The 24,362-nt window shown below is 45.4% G+C and overlaps 1 protein-coding gene across 3 annotated transcripts in view; it reads left to right on the top strand.

The window, feature by feature from the left end:
• The first annotated feature begins 6,647 nt into the window (after nt 1-6,647).
• Rbm47 (RNA binding motif protein 47) overlaps nt 6,648-24,362 on the top strand; it is a 136,935-nt gene continuing 119,220 nt past the window's right edge. Inside the window, exon 1 of one of the 3 annotated variants that reach the window (XM_029544984.1) lies at nt 6,648-7,015. The gene's annotated coding sequence lies outside the window, so the exon portion shown is untranslated. Of the gene's footprint in view, nt 7,016-7,089; nt 7,553-24,362 lie in introns of those variants that run through there. The other 2 variants (XM_029544988.1, XM_021211021.1) reach the window with 2 other exon arrangements.

Here is a 24,362-nt window from a genome sequence, read left to right as displayed (position 1 = left end):
ACAGACGAGGCTGGCCTCAGACAAACTTCCAGTATTCCCGCTTTAGGGTGTGAGTACTGGAATTATTGGCATGCAGTATATACCATACCTGGTAATGTTTATATCATTTGAATATGGCTTTTATGGCCATATCTGCAGTTAATCCTTTTCTGTAAAAAGGTCATTTCCTACAGTATGTTTCACATTAAAACCTTTGAGAACACAACTGAACCAAGGACTCACACCAGCACCACAAGACTACTAGCTCCACACTTCGTTTACTCTAAGTTACATTCATACCTTGAAATCACCCTTCAGCCATTCTCACATATAATCCTAAGCCTGAGTTGGGCTGCGCTAGACTCCACTTCTCCCGATACACAATTCTGAACATTTGGGATCCTAATACTTAGATGTATATCCACACTGCCTACTAAGTGCTATGTACGGGCTTCGTTCTCCACCCCTCCAAGGCTCTTGCTATGCACTTGGCCTTGAACTTTCGATGCAGCCCAAGCTAGCCTGGAACTTGATGCAATTCTCTTGCCCCAGCTCCCTATGAATTAGGATGACAAGTACGTGCTACCATGCCTTACTCAGACACTCTTCTTGGGTCCATTTAGATATAGCCAGGAGGATAGCCACACAGATTCACATGACACAGTACTAGCCAAAAACGGCATCCTGTGAGAGATCATGGGATGTCATGATTAGGATCAGAAAGCCAGGCTGCCTGGCTCTGCCACATACTAGCAGTGGGTCCTTAGCTGTGTCATGTACCTGCTCTGCCTGCTGGTCTCTTCATCAATAACAGGAACAGGACGGTGATCTCTATCTCATACTATTGCCATAAGGTTTACACAGTTAATATATGTGGAGCACATGACACGGTCTGGCAAGCACTCTAATAAGCTGTTAATAAATATTAGCAAATTTCACGTTGGCAGCCTTTTCAGACAAGTTTTGCCAATTGATTGAGTTCTTTGTGTGAGGCTGTTTTCCATTGTAAAATAAACAGAAATCTAGAGATCTGGTGTGGGGAATGAGTCTTAAAGAGATATAAAGGAATTAATAGCATTTGTTGCCTTAACAAAACCAGTTCTTGGCCCTGAGTGGGCCTTTAAGGGCCTATGATTTACATTAGCGCTACCTCCCTCTCAGCGGGGCAGTCTTTGGCACAGCTATTTGTGCAAGAGGGATGGAGGTCAAGGGACTCCTGTATTGAAGGCCTTTCACAAAATGAAGGATTTGGCTTCTGAGATTAATGTTCAGAGGGAACCCCTGCTATACTTAATTCTCTTTTCTGTGAACTCAGTACATTTTTAAAATTCAGTTAGAGGCCCTCCTACAGTGTGGCATGGTAACTGCCAAGCCAGACTCCGACTAATAGATTTCTGAATGGCCCTCCTCACCCATGCTCGGTCAATGCGGTCTGGGTTTGGCAACTGGGTTTAATCCTTTGGATTAGAGTACTTGCGGGGACAACATGTCTTGCATTTGCACATATTAGATCCAGTGGGGATTTAATATTAAAGTTGGAAATGAAAAGTGTTTTGTTTTTTTTTTTTTAAGTCCTCTATGAGCATGGTCCTCAGATAAGAAAACCCAGGAGGCTGAAAAAATGATGCGGAGAGGCCTTTCAGACTCTGGTCGCGTGTTCTGAATTAACATCGGATTCAGTTTTTGGAGGACTTCTAATGAGGGAAGTCTCTAGTCTCCATAGAGTTTGGAGCTCAAGTGGGTGGCTTTATCTCATCTCCCAAAACTTGTTCTGGTTCAGATAAGATTAGAAGAAATGAAGGAGAGAAGAAAATAAAATGACTGAGATGACACTGTCAGCTCAGACAAGAAATAAATAACAGGTGTCCCTGCCCCACCCCAACCAATAAACTCAGCCATTTATCATAACCTCACCATGATCATAGCAAAACATTGTTCTGTAGAGAAATGGCACCACTGATGCCCTGTCCCAGACACAGCTTTTTGCATGCGGTCCCTTTAGACCTCCCATGGGCTGTTTAAGAGAAATAACAGCTATGTATTGAAAACATAGTGTGGCTGAGGCGGCCAGCTCTGTGGTGGAGGCCTTGTCTAGCAGATAGGAAGCCCTGGGTTTCACTCCTCAGTAGTGAGGGGGAAAATGATTACTGGGAAGAAAAAAAGAAGCCTCTGTCTTTCCGTGTCTGTGTGTCTGTGAGTGTGTGTGTGTGCATTGCTATTCGATCCTTATAATGAGCAGACAGGAACTGCCATCTGCAGAAAGGTGAGGCTTGGAGAAGTAGGTATTTTAATACACCAGAGAGGGGACTCACTATGTCACGTTGGCTGTGCTGGAGCTTGCTGTGTAGGTAGACCGGGCCAGTCTTGAACTACTAAATATTCTCCTGCCTCAGCCTCCAGAGAGTTGGGATTAAAGGCATTGGCCACCACACCTGGCCAAAAGACATCTTTTTTAGCTTCTTTAATCTGTTTTTTAACTGGGTGCAGAAAAATTGGCCATAGCTTCAGTAGCATGGAATAGTGAGAAGCCATTAAAACTCTACCTCGGGGCTGGTGAGATGGCTCAGTGGGTAAGAGCACCCGACTGCTCTTCCGAAGGTCCAGAGTTCAAATCCCAGCAACCACATGGTGGCTCACAACCACCTGTAACAAGACCTGACGCCCTCTTCTGGAGTGTCTGAAGATAGCTACAGTGTACTTACATATAATAAATAAATAAAAAAAACAAAAAACAAAAAAAACTCTACCTCTGTCACATATCAGAAACCTGGAGAAATTCCTGGCAACTCAGTTTCTGAATCTGAGCTCTGGGGTAACGCAAATGATTTGTGCCTTACCTATCTAGTTCCATACAGTTGCGATCAGCATAATTGATAATTAATGTTTCTTTGGAAATGTCGCATATGTGAGTAATTCTTACTGTGTTGTGGTTCTTTACAAAGGTCTGAGGCTTGCCTCTTAATGAGAACGTCTTGGCACAGCAGTGAACTACGACTTAGTATAGGAAAGACAATTCTTTGAGAGCCTGGGGGTAGGTGTTTTCCAGGTACCAATGCACAGGAAATGGTATTTCCTGTGTATTTTCTAAGTGCCAGGAACCGAGCTGAGAGTTCACCTTGCATTTAACCCCTAAAAATCCAGAGGAGTAGATGTTATTTCATAAATGCGGGAACTGAAGCTCAGAGCAGCTAAGTAGTTTGTGTGGCTTCATTCATCTCAGAGGTTAAACTGAAATCAAATCTCTCTGTGAATGTGCACAATGTGTATGACTGAGCATGTATGTGTGTGCATGTGTGTGCTTAAACATGTGGAGGTCAGAGATAACCCCGGGTGTTGGACCTTGCCTTCTAACTCATGTGAGACAGACTCACTTGTTGTTTGCCACTGTGTGTGGCAGGCCAGCTGGTCCATTCGCTTCCAGGGAGTCTTCTATTCCCGCCTCCTGTGTCATCATAGAAGTACTGGTTCTACATGGGTTTCGTGTGTTCTAACTCAGGTTCCTACACTGATGCAATAAGTGTTAGCTACTGAGACATCTCCCCAGCCCAAGACTCAAATCTTCATGTTCTTTGTACTGATTCTGGAACATTACCTCAGAGGCAGGATGGGACAGAGGCAGAAAGTCCAAGTCATGGGGTTCAAGGGCTAATAAGACTCAGAGTGGGACGTTGTAGGCATGAAGGTCATCCACAAAACAGAAATAACAAAAGCTTGTTTTATTTTTCCATAGTCTGCATTTTGGTTTTTTGTTTTGTTTTGTTTTTGAGACAGTTCCCTTATATAGCTTTGGCTGTCTTAGAACTTGCGCTGTAGACCAGGCTGGCCTCAAACTCACAAAGATCTACCTGCCTCTGCCTCCCGAGCACTGGGGTTTAAGTACCTAAGCCACCACCAGGCTCATCCATCATCTGTCATTTAAAAAGTTTATTTTAGCCAGGTGTGGTTGCACTGGAGCAGGAAGGTAGCTTAAGTACTTAAGTTCAAGACCAGCCTGGGCAAAATAGTGCAATGCAGTCTTATTTAAAAAAAAAAAAAAAAAAAACTCTGAGCAGGCGTGGTGGCACACGCCTTTAATCCCAGCACTCAGGAGGCAGAGGCAGGCAGATTTCTGAGTTCGAGGCCAGCCTGGTCTACAAAGTGAGTTCCAGGACAGCCAGGAACTCTGTCTTGAAAAACAAAAACAAAACAAAAACAAAACTGTATTATCTTTGCCATACTCACAGGGAGAGGAGTAGAAAGGAGGGGAAATAATTACACGTTTTACTTGACCAGCCTTGGCTATATGGAATCTTGTCTTAATCCCTCTTTCACCCCTTTGACACTTCCTAAAAACCAACTCACAAAAAACCATACTCACTTGGAAGCTGGGTGTATCAGTGTGTGTGCGTGCATGCCTCTGTGTGTGTGTGTGTGTGTGTGTGTGTGTGTGTGTGTGCAATCCCATCACTTGGAAACTGAAGCAGGAGGATAGCAAGTTCACACAACAGCCTGGGCTACAGTGCTACAGTGTTACAGTGTTAAGCAAACGAGCCACAGTAGCACACCAGTTTATTGCAACAAGGGGAAAAGTGCAGGCAGTTGTTGGGCATTCTAGGCAAAGGAGCAGACTCTGAAGCCCTTGGGAAGACTTGCTTCCTGGAGCCTGAGTCTTTCTCAGGGGCTCAGTTCCCAGGTGCAGCTAGCTCTACATCACAGGGCCTCTACACATTTGCATTCATCCTAGGCCAAGTGCTCAACCGCGGAGCTACACCTCTTTCATCTTCCCTCCCTTCCTCTCCTTCCCTCCCTTTCTTTCCTGTTGACTTTCTTGCTGACTTTAACAGACACCTTGCTCTAATCTCCGTGGCCCTCGCTTCTCAAGGCTGGGCCTAGAGCTTCCTTTGGAAAAAACCTATTTTGAAGCACAGAGCTGTGCCTCCTGTAGCTCAGAAAGTCTCTTGGAAACTGGGTTTCCAAGCCTTTTTACAGCTGCGGAGTCTTGGTGGCTACCTAACTGTACCAACCCCTAGGAACAGTTCAGAACTGGGAGTTTCCTACAGACTGCGATTCTCAGTCCACGTGTGCATCTATCTAGACTCGATTTCGAATCCAGGACATGGTTAAACCAGTCTGGCTTGACTTTTGCTGTCTAAAAGATTTAAAAAAAAAAAAAAAAAAAAAGATCAAAGATCAAAAGGATGGAGAACTTCAGAATTCCTGGCTGGCTTCAGGAATTACTTTTACTAATGGTGGTAAGATTCGACTTTTCGATTAGACTAGAAAGGTCAGCACTCCGGAAAGTTGGACTGCTCACCTAAGCTCTGTATGGACAGGGTCTTCACCTCCAGAACTGAGACAGACCCGAGGATCAGATTAGGGAAATGGGTGAAAGGGTTCCTGAGTAAGAAAGGCCTCAGCATAAAGAGATTAGGATTTCTTCATTTATATGTCTAGTTAAAAGGAACATAAATCACCCTTTATCCTCCACTATTACTATTGATGATATTTATATGTTTTCAACGACCCCCCCCCTACATTGCACAGATCTTCAAACTGCATGGTTCATTGTTATCTAGCACTGATCTTTAACCTATAGAGTAACTTGCAGGGTGGCAGGTCAGGTCAAGTGCCTAAATCTGAGTCAGAATTACGCGCGTGACACAGACGTTGGATTTGCATTTCATGGAATGCAACTTCTCTCCACTTCCCTTGAAACTTTTACACGAGACGAAAATCAGTTGCACACCCCTTTACAAAGACTTCGTGTTTTTTTTTTTCTCCTTGAGACTGTCCAGAGAAAACAAAACGTCCATCCTTAGAATCTTCCAGAAACTCAGAGTTGGAGGGTAATTAACTTGCTCATAGGCTCACAGATAGTGAGGGTAGCGTTGGGTCTGGAGCCTCCTTCTTTCATTGCACGTTTTTTCTACGGGGGGGGGAGGGAAGGCCATTATACATAATAATAATATCACTAACAACGGTGGCTAACGCTATATACCGATACACTTCCAGCTTCCATTTAACTAGATGGGGGAAATAATTAGCCTACTGTGAAACAGTACTTTTTCTTTTTTCAGTTGCATGACATTGCAACCCGAAATCACAACTTTAGGTTCCTTGTGGTGCCTGCTTCCTCTTCTAGTTTGTTTAGTCACAGAATTCGATTCCTGTTGGCTGTTTCCGCGCCTGCAAACAGGCTTAGCGCTCCATTGAAATGCGGGAGGCTCCTTAACTCTTCTTGTATAAACAGGTAACCCGAGGGGTGGGGCGGGGACCGCGGCCCTAGGGTGGGTTTCCTGGGAGTGGGGATGGGGTCAGACCTAGAGCCGGTTCCCCAGTGATCAGAGGCAAGGTTAAAGGAGGGCTTGGCTGAGGTTTCTCCTTGCACTGTTTTTGTTCCCTTTCTAGAAACCAGCTGTAACACTAGGTCAGAGCGCATTCGGAATGAGCCACTTTGAAAGAGCAGCGGCGCCCAGGCCCCAGGCCCTGCTGTGAAGGCCCCGGCAAAGGTCAGACAGAGCTCCGGCCCCTGTGACGTGCCTGCCTGTGCTCTCCGAGCCATGCTCAGCCGCAGGTAAGGACAGCCCAGGAGGTCCTGGCTTCCTGCAGGCCCGCGGCGGGGCTCGTCTGCCGCCCTACCTGCTCCAGCGCCTTCCTGCCCCGCAAGGCCGGGGGCGGTGGTACTGCTCACCCCGGGAGTCAGGCGCAGGGTCCTTAGTCCTCCGTGCAGGCTCAGGGTGGCTTGCTCTCAACAGCCACAGGCGGCCGGAAGCCACTCTCCTAGATGTCCCCAAGTGGGGCAGGTGCCACTTCTGGGGTCCCTTCTGGATGTCTGAAATGGATGTGACTTTTTGAGCGGCCAAAGTTCCTAAATCCTCCGCATCGGGGCCAGTTCGATATGATTTTTTTTTTTTAAACCATCAGCTAAGGTATCCGCGCTTCTAAAACAACAGGAATGTTGCACTGGCCTTCGGCCAGCGGAGGCTCAGCGAGCAGGATAAAATTTCAGTGCAGATTTACGGGAAGTTGCCGGTGTTGGGAGTAAAAATCTGGTTTGGTGAGTTTAAGGGAAGGGAGTATACGAGACAACCTTGCTACTGTGAGGCGAATGGCCTTGTCTGGGGGAGGGCAGGAGGCGGAGGGAGGGAACCGGGAAGAGCCGGGATTGCAGAGGCACGGATTGCAGCCGGACTCCGCCGCGCTCCGCGGGATCCGACCCTGTGCCGCTCCGCCCGGGCCACAGCCGCCCCGCAGCCCGCTCGTACGTCCCAGCCCAGCCGGCCGCCGAGCGCCCGGACCCGGAGAAGTCAGGCTCTGGGCTGGGGAGACGTTTCTTCCCGCGGGTCGCACAGGCTAAGAAATTGTGACAAACTGGAATTCCCAGAGCCCGGGAAGAGTTAAAGCCTAGAGCGATCTGATCTGTTGCTTTAAGCCGCACGGTGGGAAGTAGTTTGGAGACTCTTTAATTTGGTTTTCTATTTAAAAGTGGGCGGCCAGCGAAGATGTTGTAGGTGACTTCCTAGCCTTGTAGATTGCTACCGGGCTGTGAATGGTATTAATTTCTGAAGTGAGCGACGCCAAGTACTTACGGAAGGTAAGGTGGACTTTTGGCAGCTCTGACTACTGTCCCCATAGAGTTCTGACTTTTGGGAAAAACAAGCAAACAACATTTTTCTCTCTCTCTTTCTTTCCACCTCAGTATTTATCTCTCATTTGACCGCCTTCCTTCTTTAGTGGGAAGTTAAAGGGTTTATAAAAAGATTTTTTTTTTTTTTAAAGCGTCAGCTTTTGGAAGAGCAGATAATCTCATACGGTCAGCTGCATCATGTTTCCTGCAGACTTGAGTCTTTTTCCATGGGGGGGGGAGAGGTTTTTTTTCCCCCTTGGGAAAAAAAACCGTAATCGGTCTTTTTGAGGCACAGGTGACCGCGGATTATTAGCTTGAGATTTCGGAGTTTTGGGTGACTGGGGCGTCTCGCTTAAGTGTTAACTAGATGGGGGGGGGGGGCTTCCTGCAGACGTATATCTCTGAAGGCCACCCTCGGGGAAGCTTAGTTGTTAGGAGAATTCAATCTGAAGAAAAGAGTAGAGTCTACCAAATATAACATCCGATATGCCCGCAGTCACTGGGTGTTAAAGAAACCAGTCAAAATGAATGGAAATGGAAAATTTCAGATAAAGGACGCTGTGTTTTAATTAGGTAAAAGTTGACTGACACTCTAATACTGTCCCAAGGCACTTAGGGATGTGACTTCCTTATTAAGTCTTATCAAACTGATGAAAAGATATTCTCTAGGTACTTACAAGCCATTTTTTGACTTGCTTTTGTTTTCTCCATTACTTATGTGAGCTAAAAGTCGAACTTTTCTCCCCTCCAGTGAGTGTGATAGTGACTCACTTAGGAGTTTCCTTAGGAGGACTACAAATCAAAACAGTTCTTCAAGCTGCTGAGGTGGCTTGCCACCAAACTTGAGGACCTGAGTTCTAGCCTTCCCTCACAGTGGTGGAAGGAGAAAACAATCAATCCTCTAAGTCGCCCTTGGACTTAATTAATTAATCAGTTAATTAAAAACTCAGGCTTAGGTCAGGCAAGGTGGTTCGTGCCTTTTAATCTACAAGTAAAAAGGCCAAAGCAGGGCACTGGAGGGTCCAGGGCAGCTGGAAAGAGCAGGGCTTGGTGGCTCATACCTTTAACCCCAGCCCTTGAAAGGTAGGGATAGGAGGAACCAAAGGGAGGGGTAAGAGGAGTTCAAGGCCAGACTGGTCCACAAGGCAAGTTCCAGGCCAGCCAAGGACTGCACACTGAGACTTTGCCAAAACAACAAACAAACTAGATAGATAGATAGATAGATAGATAGATAGATAGATAGTAGATAGATAGATAGATAGATAGATAGATAGATAGATAGATAGTAGATAGATAGATAGTAACTGGCTGGTAAGAGTCTTACTGTAGAGTCAGACTAAGGAACCCAAAGGGTGGAACAACCTGGAGGGGTGGAAGTTTTGATCACCTAAGGGTGGTCATTAGATCAGAAGTGGTTGAGACTTGCAGAAGCCGCAGCCAAATGGCAAACGTTGTCAGCAGAGAGCACAGCCTCTAGATGGGCCAAAGCCCCCAGCCAAAAGGAGAAGGTAGCATTTTGTGGGGGCTCAGGCTGCCGTTCAGTTACACAGTAGTCAGAACCCTATGTGATGACTTCGGGGGTGGTGCCCACAAAACACAGCTGTCAGAGGGAAACTGGAGGAAGAGGGGAGGGATATAGCCTGTGTATTTTTCACGTCCACCTTGACCTTCCCCTTGTTCTGGTGGAGATGTTGGAAGCCTCTAACTTTGAAGGGAGCAATGTCCTGGGGGAACGGAGAATTAAAATTTTCATTTGTGTCAGCTTCTTCACGATTAACTTCAAATGAAGACAGGCTGGCGTAGCAAAGCCACTCATCTACCTTTATCTGACTGGATAAGATGCACTATTTCTTCAGTGTTTGTAGTGCCCAGCGTCACAAAGGAGAGTGTTGTCATCTGTCCCTGCCTGAGGATTAAACTCAGGAAGCCAATCATGGTAGGTGAGTGCCTTGTCACTGCACTCCCAGATCTCTTAGTGTCATCATATTTATTGAGATAGGCTTCCTTTACATTGTCTAGGCTGGCCTAAAACCTGTGAACCTCCTGCTGTAGTTTTCTGAGTAGCTGGACTTACAACTGTGTAAGTGCTAGCAAATGCTTTGTTTTGAAATCCAAATTCTTAAAATGAACAGACTCCTCTTTCTGTCCCTTATTGCCTTTCAGAACTGTCTAGGATTCAAAATTAAGCGACATTATTTTATGGCCATCTCCATTGATTTTTTTTTTTTTTAAAGACTATCATTTTTATTATCATTAGTGTTACTTTGGTTTTTTGAGTCAGGGTTTCTCTGTGTGGCCCTGTCTATCCGTTCTGGAACTCATTCTATAAACCAGGCTGGCCTCAACCGCTCTGTGGACCAGGCCTGCCTCTGCTTTCTGAGTGCTGGGATTAAAGGTGTCTGCCAACACTACCACCCAGCTAAGACTTTATTTTTTATAATTAATTTTTTTTACATGCATGAGTTTTTGCCTGAGTGTCTGTGCATTGTGTGTGTGTGTGTGTGTGTGTGTGTGTGTGTGTGTGTGTGTGTGGTGCTTTCAAGGCCAGAAGAAGGATTACAGAACTAGAATTACGGAAGGTTGTGAGCCCATGGGTGCAGGGAATTGAACCACTGGAGCAACTTACATTATTTTTATTATGTGTGTGTGTGTGTGTGTGTGTGTGTGTGTGTGTGCATATGTGCAAGTATGAGCATACTGCATGTGTGTGTGTGCGCACGCTCGTGTGTGTGTGCGCGTGTAGGCCAGAAGGAGCCACTTGTGAGCTGCCTGATGTGGGTGTTGAGATCTAAACTCCTGCTTTTTTTGGACAAACAGCAGGAGCTCTTAGCCCCAAAGCCTCCTCTTCAGCTTGTGTGGGGTTTTTGCCTTCGCTGTGTTTGTGTGTGCATATGCACAAGAGTGCAGGTACCAGAGGAGGCCAGAAGAATGAGTCAGATTTTCTCAGAGCTGAAGTCGCAGGCAGTGGTGATCAACTCTGTGTGGTCTGAGTGCTGGGACATGAGCTCGGGGCCTGATCTGCTCTTAACTCCTGAGTCACCTCTCCAGTGTCCTCTAAAATAATTATTGTTTCTCTGCGTGTGCACATATGTGTGCGAATGTGTGTATGCAAGGGCATATGTGTATGTGTGTAGGTGGGTGGGGGGGAGTGCATGTGCGATGATGTAGGCATCAGATGACAGCTTTGTGGAGTTGATTTTCTCCTTTAACCGTTTTGTGAGTTCTGAAAATTGAACTTAAAGGGACAGGATTACACAGTGAGATGTCCAAGTCGTTTCTTTGGCCCCCTGTAGTTTTAACAGTCAACAGATTTATTTATTTATTTTATTTTTATGTATACAAGTACATTGTAGCTGTACAGGTGGTTGTGAGCCATCATGTGGTTGCTGGGAATTGAATTCAGGGCCTCTGCTTGCCCTGGCCCTGCTCGCTCCCACTGCCCCGTTCGCTCCGGCCCAGAAATTCTAATTACACTGTAGCTGTCTTCAGCTACACACCAGAAGAGGGCGTCATATCCCATTACAGATGGTTGTAGGACACCATATGGTTGCTGGGATTTGAACTCAGGACCTTCAGAAGAGCAGTCAGTGCTCTTACCCGCTGAGCCATCTCTCCAGCCCCAGATTGACTTTTTGCGACACTGTCTTTTTTTTTTTTTTTTTTTTGAAAAAGGGTTTCTCTGTATAGCCTGGCTGTTCTGGAACTCACTTTGTAGACCAGGCTGGCCTCGAACTCAGAAATCCACCTGCTTCTGCCTCCCAAGTTCTGGGATTAAAGGCATGTGCCACCACGGCCGGCTGCGACACTGTCTTACAATCTAGCCCATGCTGGCTTGCAACTTCTGATTCTCCTGCCTCTCCCTCTCAAGTGCTAGAATTACAGGCATGCATGACCACTCCGGGCTATTTAGTTCTTAAAATTCTACTATTTATTTATCTATCAGTTAGTTTGTCCCTTTTTTTCAGGATGCACAGTTCTGCTTTGTTGCTAAAGCAGTTGGTGATATTGAGGGTTTAAAAGAATCGAGGAAACCATAGGTTTTTTTGGATTTGCATTCTCTATGCTTAGTATTTTTATTGAGTACTTAGGACTTAGTACTGAGTTCCAGTCTGGGCTACATGGTAGTCCCCAAACAAAACCAAACCAATTAAAAGCCTACTTTCATTTCCTTATATGATAAGAACATTTTTCATTTACTAGTACAACCTATTTTAAGTAATGATTTTTTTTTAAAGGTTAATGTAAATGAAATTGTTCTTACATGATTATCCAGGTTCTGTGTTCCTCACTTGCAGGTGCTGGGGAATCCAATCCAGGGCCCTAGAGATTGTGGGCAAGTTGCTCTACCACTGAGCCACATTCCCTCCAGCCTTAACACTGTCCTTTTATCATGGGTTTTTGTTTGTTTGTTTGTTTGTTGTTTTTCCTTTTGAAGTAAGTTCTCACCCCATGTAGCTGGGGTTGGCCTCTGATTCCTGACAGGCTCCTCCCTCAGCTGCTGCCAACCCAGTTCCCCAGCGTTAGCCTCTTAAACTCAGGATTAAAAGTAATTCGTGGCCCAGATAATGGAGCTTTGACGGGCACCAGAAACATCAGCGTGTCTGAGACAGCTCCAATCAACTCTTCTGACCTCTCTGGATTGCCCAAGAGTTAATACTTGGATGTGGGTATGGGCGAGGACCTTTCCTTAAATTTGGACCTAGGTTCATATTTCTATGATAGGACATGATCATAAGGAACAAACCCCCAAAACTTACCCCAAAACGTGGTTCACGGGACTTTGGTTTTTTTTTTTTTTTTTTTTTTTTTTAACGCATGAGTGTAGAATCCACATGGCCTTTTATGAGTTGACAATGGAAACATTAAACACAGCTTGAAGGGCTTGTCAGAAAGATTTCCAAGGTAAAGGTTATATTGGAGCCCTTTGGTTTCTGGCCCGATTCAGAGCTTAAGACTTAGGAGCAGTCTCTGTGACTTATGATGATGTGGATTTCCTGGTGTAATAACATCGGAGGTGTGTGTTAGTCAAAACAACTACCTACTGAAGCTAATGGCTTTGGAGAATAACTAGTTAAGGAAGGTCCCTAGCAGCAACGCTGGGTTCCAAGGATGGAGGTCTGGGGGTGGGAGTCGGGGCTGGGGGAGGACCCCCGCCGCAAAAGTGGTGTGGAAATGAGAGTATGTCACCTTAAGTTGATGGAAATACCCCGGACTGAGAGATTCGGGAGGAAATGGTGCCCTGACACCTGAGCCTGACTTCTTACTGGGGCTGTTTCTCTTTAGTTGCTTCTATGTTCTGTTAGCATCATTATACAAGAGTGGTAGAGGGGAGGGCAGGAGACAACTGCCCCTTGGATCCTCTTCTGTCCAAGATAGAAAGCCCGGTGCCTTGCTTATGCCAGGCAAGCTCTCTACCATGGGGCTATACCTTCAGCTTGTTCTCATTTTATTTGGAAAGGGAGTCCAGGCCTGTCTTGAACTTACGTAGGTCTCCCTTAGTCCCTGGCAAAGCCAAAATTATAAACCTGCAGACCTTACTTTATACTCTAAAAGATGGTGGAGGGGTGAATGGAATTTTCCACTGGAGTAGAAAAACAGAATCCCTGGAGAAATGAGCGGCTGAGAAACAGGTGATTTCTGCGTGGGCCAGGAGTGTGGGTTATACCAGCTCACCTGGAGATCAACCAATGCCCTCAACTGCAGGCTTGCTGGCCGCTATGGAAAACTTGGGCTGGCATCTCTCCCATTTGCTTCTCTGCTTGTCTGTCCGTCCATCTGTCTGTCTGTCTGTCTGCCCTTTTCCTTGTTCTCGTCTAGTGGTGGTGTTACTGTTTTTTCTTTCTTTTTTTTCTCTGTTATGATTTTTGAGACCTAGCCTCACTCTGTAGCCCAGACTGGCCTTAAGATCTGCACGAAGCTCCTTTGTCAGCCTCCAGATCCTACACCTGTCTTCCCTCCCCTCTCTTCTACAATTTGAATGTTCCTAGCGTGCTGCCGCCACCAGACACTGCTTTGAATGAGTTCAGGATACAACCAGAGAACTGATCGCAAAAAGGCACAAGTCCTTCCATTACAGTTGCCCATTAGAGGAACTTAGATTGTATAAAAATGACTTGTGGGTGTATTTAAATGCATGTGACTAATACATTTATGAAACAATAGTAAGTAAATATACAGGTAGGATATAAGGGGCTGCCTCTAGTTGAGCCTTTGAGTGGTTTTAGATACCAGATGTGCAATCACTTGTTGAAGGTCATCAAGACCAAGTGTTTGTCATGAGACGACAAAGCACCCCACCTCCCCGGGCCCCAACCCTGTATGTATTGAGAAAGTAGTGGTCCATTTGCTTTCCTATTTTGAAAATGTATGTATTATTTAAAATTATAGTTGAGCACATTAATCAAGAAAACAGGATCCATCTACTCTCCCAAGTTCACAATGTTTGTCTTTGAGATTGCTGTATGTGTGTAGTTTTTAATGAATGTGATGATGTCTCAGCAGTAACCCACTACTGGGTATGGTGAATGTCTGGATGGCGAGGGATGGGGGTGGCGGGGCCTGGCAGCTGTGGCTTCCCAATTAGCCTCCCTTTGTCTCACAGTCAGTTTGGGTCATACTCCCTGAGTATGGGTAGAAGACAACTGGTTCCCAGAAAGGATGGGTGATCCTTGCACGGGTGAGCAAGAGTTAACTATGTGTACCAATAGGATGTGGGCGTGTGTGCAAGTGCGCAATGAATATTGCACATTGTGCAACTGAAATGGGGACAGGGTGCTTATACCTGACAAGGAAATGCCAGCCCGTGAAAATCGTCACAAGAAGTAGCTATCTTCCTTGGGGTTGGAGGTGGGAGTGGGGGTGGGGTAGCTCAGTGGTAGTCATGTGCTTAGCTTGTGGGAAGCCCAGGTTCCATCATCTGTGTGTGGATATAGACACTTGAACGTATAAATGGTGTCTATGTGTCTGTTTCTGACCACTGTGATCTGTGTCAGTTTTGTGTGTGTGTGTGTGTGTATGTGTGTGTGTGTTTGTGTGTTTATGCATCCACATTGAAGTCAGAGTTGGATGTCAGAAGTCTTATTCCAACAAGCCCCACCTTATGTTTTGAGACCGTCTCTTATAGAACTGGATTTGGCTAGACTAGCCAGCCAGCCAACTACAGGATCGTTCCTGAATCTATCTTCCTAGCGCGCACACTGCTGTTCCTGGGTCTTTATGTGGGAGCTTGGGATCCAAACTCAGGTTTTCATGCTCACATAGCTGGCACTGGAGCAGCTGGGCTATTTCTTCAGCTTCTGGCTTAGTCGTCTAAAAAAGCACTTCACAGGTCAAAAGAAGAGTACCGCCAGGCATGACTGTTCAGGGCAGTAAATCGCAGCATTCAGGGGGTAGAAGCACATGGGGTTGCTATGAATCAGAAACCAGTATGTTCTCTATAGTTTGGGGGTAGCCAGGGCTTCACAGAAAGGCCCTGTCTCAAACAAAATAAAAATGAAAACAGAAGGGCCGGAGAGATGGCTCAGTGGTTAAGGGCACTGACTGCTTTTCCAGAGGTCCTGAGTTCAATTCCCAGCAACTGCATGGTGGCTAGCAACCATCTGTAATGGGATCCAGTGCCCTCTTGTAGTGTGTCTGAAGACAGCTACAGTGTACTCATATAAATAAAATAAATAAACTTTTTTTTTTTTTTTTTTTAGAAAATGAAACCAGAACAGAACAAAATAACCTTAAGTGATGGAACAGAAGTTTTTTTTATTTTTTATTTTTTTTGAGACAGAGACTTGTAGCCCTAGCTAGCTTGAACTTGCCATGGATATCAGACTAGCCTTGAACGAACAGGGATCCATCTGTCAAGTGCGGGGATTACAAGTGTATGCCACCACCACACCAGGCAAGACTTTTTTTTAGTACTTCCCGTGGGTCAGTTGTATTCCTGCTAAAATAATATTTCTTTTTGTTGTTCTTTATTTTCAAAAATAATGACATGGTTTTTAAGACAGCAGGGCTTTGCCAAGGGTAGGCCCAACTTCTCGAGACAAAGTTAGCTTTGTGTAACCACAAGTAGGAGGATCTGGTAACTCAGAAAACTCAATGGGGCACTGGGACTGTATTGACAGAGGATCCCGTGCCTACTGGTCTTTCCGTGTTATGCCTGCCAGCTAATATTTGTAAGCGATTCCTTTACATATTCTACTGCTTTAGATCTACACAGGGAAAAAGTCCTTGGTTACTGATTCGCTTTGGGATTATCTAGATGATAAAAACCAAGGGGCCTTGAATTTAAGAGCCACTCATGAGGAACTGAAAACATTGGCCTATGCCAGTGGGCCTGGCCCCTGGCTTTGGATTGTTGTTGCCAAAGAACCCTACTCCAAGAGAGAACTGTCTTTTGTGCTCTTTTCTAATTGGATCCACGATTCTTCCCAGTGTCACATGAACCTTTCACTGAAAGGCCATTGCTGATGTCTGTAGACCGTGTTGTTGTGTGATTAATCTTCCTCTGAGATGCAACACGTCTCCTCTCTTCACCCCAGATAGGAACCCCTAACAGACTATAAAGTACAGATACCACTAAAGTCCAACTTGGTGAACCATGAGTCTTTTGTTTGTTTGTTTGTTTTGTTTGTTTGTTTGTTTTTTTCGAGACAGGGTTTCTCTGTGTAGCCCTGGCTGTCCTGGAACTCATTTTGTAGACCAGTCTGCCTCGAACTCAGAAATCCGCCTGCCTCTGCCTGGGATTAAAGACACGTGCCACCACGCCCGGCCAGAACCATGAGTCTTAATGGGATTACTTACAGGAATATGGGTGAGGGGTCACTGACAGGAACAGAAATGACTCATAGACAGCTGCATCACTAAAGCCCAGCCTAGCATGGGTGACAGACAGCTCACAAAGCTGAGACCCTGGGACACTCTGCACAGCCTGCAGGCAGCTCAAGTCAGATGGAGAGTGTCCTTTCCAGGTGTTTCAGTTGACCTAGACCTCTTCCAGATGCCTTGGCTGGTTTCTTTTCTTCCAGGCATCTGGTACAATCTCAAAAAGCCTTCTCTGCAGTGCAGTCTCCTTTAATCTGAGGGGACTCTCAGTTTTTTAAGCCAGCAGGGCGGGGCCTGGTGCATCTGCTCAGTTTCAGGGACTTCCCTGAAGCTATTTTGAGTTGCGGATGGAGCAGGAGCTTCGTATTCGATAGAATGTTTCAATCTTGGAGGAAATTGTTACAGTACCCACCATCTTTTCCTCCATTTTTTTTTTTAAATTTGGTTTGTTTATTTTTGTTTTGTGTAAGTGTTGTTTTGTTTTGGTATAATAGTTGTGCTATTTATGGGAAAAGAGTGGTTATCTGCTTGTTTACCATTGAAAACGGACTTCATTCTGGAGATGGCTAATGTGAATTAGAAGTTGTAAGAATGTTCTAATGTGTTCTAATGTGAATTAGAATTATAAGACTGTTATATGTTACACTGATACATTTGTATTGGGCCTTATTGCCTATTATTACGTAATCACACTCACTATAGGACTTGGCCTGTGGCATTGCAGCTTACCTTTTTTCTCTTGGGACAAGGTATCAGTATGTAACCCTGGGTGTCCTTGAACTTACTGCATAGATCAGATTGACCTTGAACTCAAAGAGATCTGCCTGCCTTTCCCTCCAGGGTCTGGGGTTAAGGTATAGGCAGGCCATGGTTGACTTTTACTTACGCTCTTTCCCCAGAACATAGACTGAGTCCTTGGAAGCAGGAAGCTTTTGTGTTTGTGTAACATACACAGCCCTCAGCTATTTTTGAGTGGCCTAATACAAAAGGCAGATTCTTCCTCTAAATATATTATCACCTAGAACAAGACTTCTGCATTTCATAGGCATTCCTTATATGTAAATATATAGACTCAATCAGACACTACCCTCCATTTTCTTCTAAAAGCATTTTACCAAAGTTTGTCAAAGAATCGGATACGATGATGCTTTAGTGAATTGAGGCAGGAAGGAGCCTGCAGCAGCTGAGCCTCTAGAACCAAGGCACGATGGGAGATGGTGGGAGCTGATGTGGAGCTCAGGTGCCTACCATCCCCTTTCTGCAGTAGCATTCTTTCAAATATCTAACTTACCCAGGTTTTGTTTGTTTTGTTTTGTTTAGCACCCAATGCCTGGCAGCTAAACCTCCACACATACAGCCCCGCACCGGAATCTCAGCCATACATTCAGAACACAGTTCAGAAAAGAAGAAAAGGACATTTCCTTGTGAAATGCTTTCTAGATGATCATCAGGAGAAAGGCAGGTTTTTCTCAAGTCAGGTTGACCAAAGGGAAAAATATCCCAAAGAGGAAGGTCACTGGGAGGTGACTCTCCCTGCCCTGGAGCCTTGTACAGTGTGGTTTTCTGGTGGGTCTGTGGTATTGACTATCAGAAGAGAGACGAGGAAGGAGGGCAGGTTGCTGGGAGCTATCTCTAGTCCTGTGGGCAGAGCAAAGAGAAACCAGTGTGAGCCAGCTCTCCCCACCAGTGTAAGCGGCCTGTCTGTCCACGGACCTGCTTTGCTCTTTGCTCCACTCAGTGAGTTCCAGAACCTTCCTGGGGATCTAAGGAGATGTTTCAGTGAGTAACAGAACCCACCCGTTCAGCTGGTGTTAATAAGCCTTATAGGCAATGAGCCAGTTGGAACCTTCCCGAGCACCTGGACCCTGAAGGGAAGAGGTGTGACCTCGGATCTCACACATCCCACAGACAGGCTCCTCCCACCTAGACTGAAGCCGAATCTGTTAACTCCTCCCCTGCCTCCTGCACTGCCCTCTCCCTCCTCACGTACACCGCCCCTCCCCCCATCTGTCACTCACACCTCAGCCTTCTGAGGATTACAGGTGTGTGCCACTAAGTACATCTTTATATGGCGCTGGGGATTGAGCTCAGGGCTTCGTGCACGCTGGGCAGGCTCTCCACCACTGAGCTGCACTCTGGCTCAGAGATGTATTCTCACTGTGGTGTTCAGGCTTGCCACAAATTCCCAGGCTCTCTCCATGTCTCTGCCTCACTTTCAGCCTATCACCTTGCTGGGTCACATCCCCCCCCCCCCCCCCAGGATAACAGTCCTGCCTTTCCTGTTGGTTCTCTCCTCTCTCTTCTTCCTCCCGTACTCCCCCTCATACCACGTCAGAATTTTAGTTTTAATTCTATACATATGTATGTATGGGTATGTGCGTGGGTGTCTGTGCACGTGAGTGTCTTGTGTCCCCAAGAGCTGGAGTTACAGGTGGATAGGAGCTGCCTGGTGTGGGTGCTAGAGACCAAAGTTGGGGCTTCTGCAAGAGCAGGAGACATCCTTAAGCCCTGAGCCCCTTTCCAGCCTCTCACTTTTTTGCATGCTGTTTGACTGTGTGGTTTATGTAGTCTCTCTCTCCCTGACTGGAATGCCTACTTCATTCATTGGGATATCCCAAGCACCTTGGGGGTAGCCTCTGCCACCCCATCGGTGATCCACAAATATTTGTTGAATGAACCAGTTAAAACAGCCAGGCTTTTATAAAACACAAAACATGACTAGTATGTGTATACCTTATGTGTAGTAAATCAAAACACATGCATGGGTGTATCTTCTCACTGAACGTGGGTTTTCTGCGAGGCCACTCGTAGGCTGCCGTGTTTCCTGTGGTCTCATTATTTTCTGCATTCACCAGCCTTTCATAGAACCCGAGGACTAAATGACGTCCTAGGCAGAGCCACGGGGGCTGAGATGTCACAATCCTTTCTGCACTTCTCCATTTCCAAATCAAAGCCGCCTCTTTGGCAGGCTTCCTGCCACTCGCCTGCCTGCCTGCCTGCCTGCCTGTAAACCTCCTCACCCTCCCTTCCTGAATTGCATGTCCTGCAGTTAATTGCACTCAGCTAACTCTTGTTAACTCTATTTATCACTTTTTTCCTGTGGTTTAATTTTAATGAATGATTCTTCTGAAAGTAACTGTTGACAGTGTTCTTCATTATCTCTTTTGACCTCTGAGGCATTGCCAAATGCTAAATGCTAATGGATTTTTTTCCATTATGTTTGTTTTTTTTTTTAAACTGGGGTTGGTGCTAGGGTTGAACCTGTGTATGCCAGGCAGGTACTCCACCACAGCTAACCGCACCCCCTGGAGCCCTTTAGTGAGGTATCTGCCTTGACCTGGCATGCGACAGAAGTGCTGACATCTTTAGTATTGCCAGAGAACTTCTGCATGAGACCTTGGCCTTGCCTTTTACAGATGAGCAGCAAACGACTTCCTGGTCTGCCTTCGTTAGTCCTCTCTGCCTTCGTGGAATTATCCGGGTTTAGTAAGCTCACTTTCTCTGCTTTTTGAAGGTCCAAGTCCCCTTTGCTTTCCCTTCCTTGTTTAATGCATAACTCACTAAAAACGGTTTCCCTAACGGTTGGTAGAAGTCTGTGGTTCCTAGCTAATTCCTGTGGCTGGCTATCAACTAATATTTGTAGAGTTTTGTTGTCGTTATTGTTTTGAGATTGCCCAAACTGGCAATCTTCCTGCCTCAGCTCTCCAGTACTGGGATTATAGACATCAGTTTTCATACCTAACTTACATTTTTAACTTTTCCTGCCAGTTACTTTACTTCTTGTCATATATATATATATATATATATATATATATATATATATATATATATATATATTTTGATGGGGATAAAAGGTAAATACAAACATGAAATTAGATTTGTCTTTAATAAAATTCTATATAAAGCCTGTCTTAAACAAACACAAAGCTAAAATACTATGTAGAGGGAAGTTGTAATGGTTTGCCAACAAATAAACCAGTATCAAACTAGTTTAAACTAGATCCATTGAAGGTACCTGCTTTTCTTCAACTCCTTCCTTTTTGCGGTAGGCCCCCCATGTAGCCCAGGCTGGCCTTGAACTCCTGGTCCTCTTGTTTCTACTTTCCAAACTCTGGGATTTCAGACATACCTCAGTCTGCCTCAGAGCTGAAACCTAAGCGTGAAGCTATGTGCCAGACTATATAGGCACTGGGTGTGCAGTGGGGCATGAGAATTGTCTGGTTTGAAGGAACTGTCTTTCACGGTAGAAATGGCTGAGTAAGTGTTCTGATGGAACCAACCAGTCCCTGAATATAGACAGGAAACTCTTTTCCTGTGGTGGTCAGAAGAGGGTGTCCCAGCTGGGCCTGGTGACTCACATCTGTCATGCCAGTACGTAGGAGACTGAGGCAGAAAGATCATGAGTTTGTCTCAAAAATAAGAACGAAAATGAAAAGGAGTGCCAGGAGAGATGGCTCAGCCAGCAGTTAGGAGAGTCTTAGTTAGGGAGAGAGTGCCTTAGTTAGGGTTTTACTGCTGTGAACAGACACCATGACCAAGGCAAGTCTTATAAAAAACAACATTTCATTGGAGCTGGCTTACAGGTTCAGAGCTTCAGTCCATTATCATCAAGGTGGGAGCATGGCAGTATCCAGGCAGGCATGGCACAGGCAGAGCTGAGAGTTCTACATCTTCATCCACAGGCTGCTAGTGGAAGACTGACTTCCAGGCAGCTAGGATGAGGATCTTATGCCCACACCCACAGTGACACACCTACTCCAACCAGGTCACACCCATTCCAACAAGGCCACACCTCTAAGTGGTGCCACTCCCTGGTCCAAGAATATACAAACCATCACAGAGAGCTTGCTGCTCTTCCAGAGGACCCACGTTTAGTTCTCAGCACCGATATCAGGGGCTCCAGGGGCTCCAGTGCTCATGTGCATATACCCACAGGCGCACGCGGGAGCACACACACACACACACACACACACACACACACACACACTTAAAAATGATAAAAGTAGGGCTGGAGAGATGGCTCAGCAGTTAAGAGCACTGTCTGCTCTTCCAAAGGTCCCGAGTTCAATTCCCAGCAACCACATGGTGGCTCACAGCCATCTGTAATGGGATCTGATGTCCTCTTCTGGTGTGTCTGAAGACAGCCACAGTGTACTCATACATAAAATAAATAAATAATTCTTTAAAAAAAAATGATAAAAGTAAATCCTGAGAAAAGGAGGATCGTGGGTTATCTTTGCTTGTGTGCTAACTTAGTATGCACAAAGCTCTGAGGTAGATCCCAGCACTCACTAAACTAGAAGTAGGGGCTCACACGGGTATTGAGGTGGAGGTAGGGAGACCAAAAGTTCAAGGTGGTCCTTGGTTATAGAATGAGTGCAGAATGGCCAGCCTGAGGTCCAGGAGATAGCCACAGGCATTTATCAATCACTTAATGCTTAAATTGTATACTTAACGCGCTGCTTAGCTTTAAATGACAAGTCGACGCAACCAGTAGTCAGCTAGGAATAGTGTCTAATTGAGGAATTCTCTGCATCAGATTGGCCTGTGGGCGTGCCTGTGAGGAACTGACTTGTTTGCTAATTGATGTAGGAAGATCCAGTCCCTTGTGGACTGGGCTATTCTTTTGGTTTGTTTGCTTGTTTGTTCTCTATGTAGTCTTGGCTGCTCTGGAACTTGCTCTGTAGACCAGGCTAGCCTAGAACTCAGAGATCCGCCTGCCTCTGCTGGCACTGCCACCGCCCCCACCAACTATGATATTCTTGCAGAGAGGCGCTGAACAGCATGTTGAGAGCTAGTGAGCAGAAAGCAGGGATGCACGCATTTGTTTCTTGCTGCTCTTACTGTGGATGTCATGGTGACATGCTAATTCCTGCCTTGATTTCCCCTCAGTGAGGGACTAACCTGGAACTCTAAGTCTCAAACCTCTTTCTCCCCTAAATTGCCTGTTGCCTGGGTATTTTACTACAGTACAACCACAGAACTATAAAACTTTAAAAAAAAAGTATTTTATTTTTAGTGACTCATAGATGTATGTGGATATGTGCATGTCAGTAAAGGTGTCTCAGAGCCCAGAAGAAAGTTTCAAACTTCCTTGATGTGAGCGCAGGGAATTGAACCCTGGTCCTGGAGAAGAGCAGCCAATCTTAACCACAGAGCCATCTCTCCAGCCCCTTATAAAACTTAATTATATTAATACATATTTATAGTATAATTTGTAGAAATATAAATCTATTTACTTATATAATTTATGTGTATTTGATACTTGATATTATTTCAACATATGTATTGTTTTATATTACTCAGTATATATTTACTTAATTTACAGTATCAAATAACATTTCCAAAGCAGGAAAAGCTAAGTATGGATAGTTATATGAGGGAAGACAGTCATCCAACATTTCAAAAGATGCAAGAAGATATTTTGGGGTGGAGCAGTGAGTACCCTTGTTAGTTACAAGGGTACTACAATTAATTGCAATTCACTGAAGGCATGCAGGTTATACTGCAAATATTGATACTGTAGAGGAGATCCATTTGGGACACACAAACACATGTGTTGTCTTTTCTTTACTAACTTTATAAACGGTCTGCACACATGTTCATGTGCTGGCTGAAAACCGAGGCTAGGCCAATACACTCAGGTATGAGAGACTGGTGTGTGGTTCTGACAATACCAGGTTTTGTTGCTGTTTTTTAAAGGGCTGCCCTGAATTCACTATGTAACCGAAGTTGATCTCCTCATTCACTTACCTAATTCTCTGATCACAGGTATGTACCACCATATCGAGTCCTTGGTTATTTTAAAAGAAGAACAACAGAAAGATACAATGTTTCCAAATCCACTGGGATAAAGATGTTATATGTTATGTATGTGAAACATTCAATAACTCAGTCTTTAAATGGGATGTTTTGAGATGTCCCCAGCTATTAGAGCTGGGTGGGAGGGAGGGAGGGAGGGAGGTCAGGGATGGACGTGGTTTTGCAACCATGGCTATTGAAAGCTTGGGTAGTTGCAGCGTGTCCTGTGTCAATGCCAGTGTGGCCTGTGTAGTGATTGAACTTACTATTGCTTAACTGGGTCAAGTGGTGTGGGTTTTACTTTTGTCCACGATGGGTCAATTTCCAAAGGGATTGGTAGGGCTTGGCGTTTTCACACTTATTTCAAGTCTGTTCTTAACAGTTTGGGGGAAGAAAGCTGGGTTAGCGAGTACCTGCAGCGAGCACATGCAGAAGCAAGGAGGTTGCATCTGTGTCACTGAGGGCCAGTGATGTACGGAGGTTAAATGAGGGGGCTGGCTCGATGATGTGTAACTCTAACGCTGGCACGTGGCCAAGAGTCTGAGGAAGTTTGAGGCCAGCCTGAAAAGAAGAAATGAAATGCTAAGAACAAACAGTAATGTCTATCATTTGTTAAGCACCTATTGTATCCCAGGCTTTACCTAGCTCCATTAACAAAGTGACTCCCAGAGAGTTGCTTACACTTTTTCTGCCTATGTGTCAGGCGTGGGAATGAAGCACAGATGTATTGAGTAACTTGCCCACTGTAAAGGCCGGCCAGAACTCAGGCTTCTTGTAAGGCCTCCCAAACCAGGTCAGGTTTGGGAAAACTTGATCCTTGGAGCAAGACCAGCTCTTCCTACCTAGATCTGCTAATCACACATGGCTAAAACTTTCCTACCTCACGTCTCCTTATTCTCCCAGTTTAAATACGTGCTGTTCATGGGTCTTCAAGGGGAAGCCGAGCACAGGAGAGGAGGGTGGGCTAGGCACCGGTGAGGTCAGCTGGCTTGTTCTAAGTCTCAAAACATTCTTTCGGAGTTGGTTACTGAAACCCAGGTGCTACACAAGACAGTGGCATCGCTGGTGTACCAGGACTGAGGGTTCCTTATGTAGAGTTGGTAGACAGTGGCATCGCTGGTGTACCAGGACTGAGGGTTCCTTATGTAGAGTTGGTAGA

The sequence above is a fragment of the Mus pahari genome, chromosome 13 (assembly GCF_900095145.1).
Source record: "Mus pahari chromosome 13, PAHARI_EIJ_v1.1, whole genome shotgun sequence".
NCBI lineage: Eukaryota > Metazoa > Chordata > Mammalia > Rodentia > Muridae > Mus > Mus pahari.
This window is presented reverse-complemented; position numbering and strand designations above follow the sequence as displayed.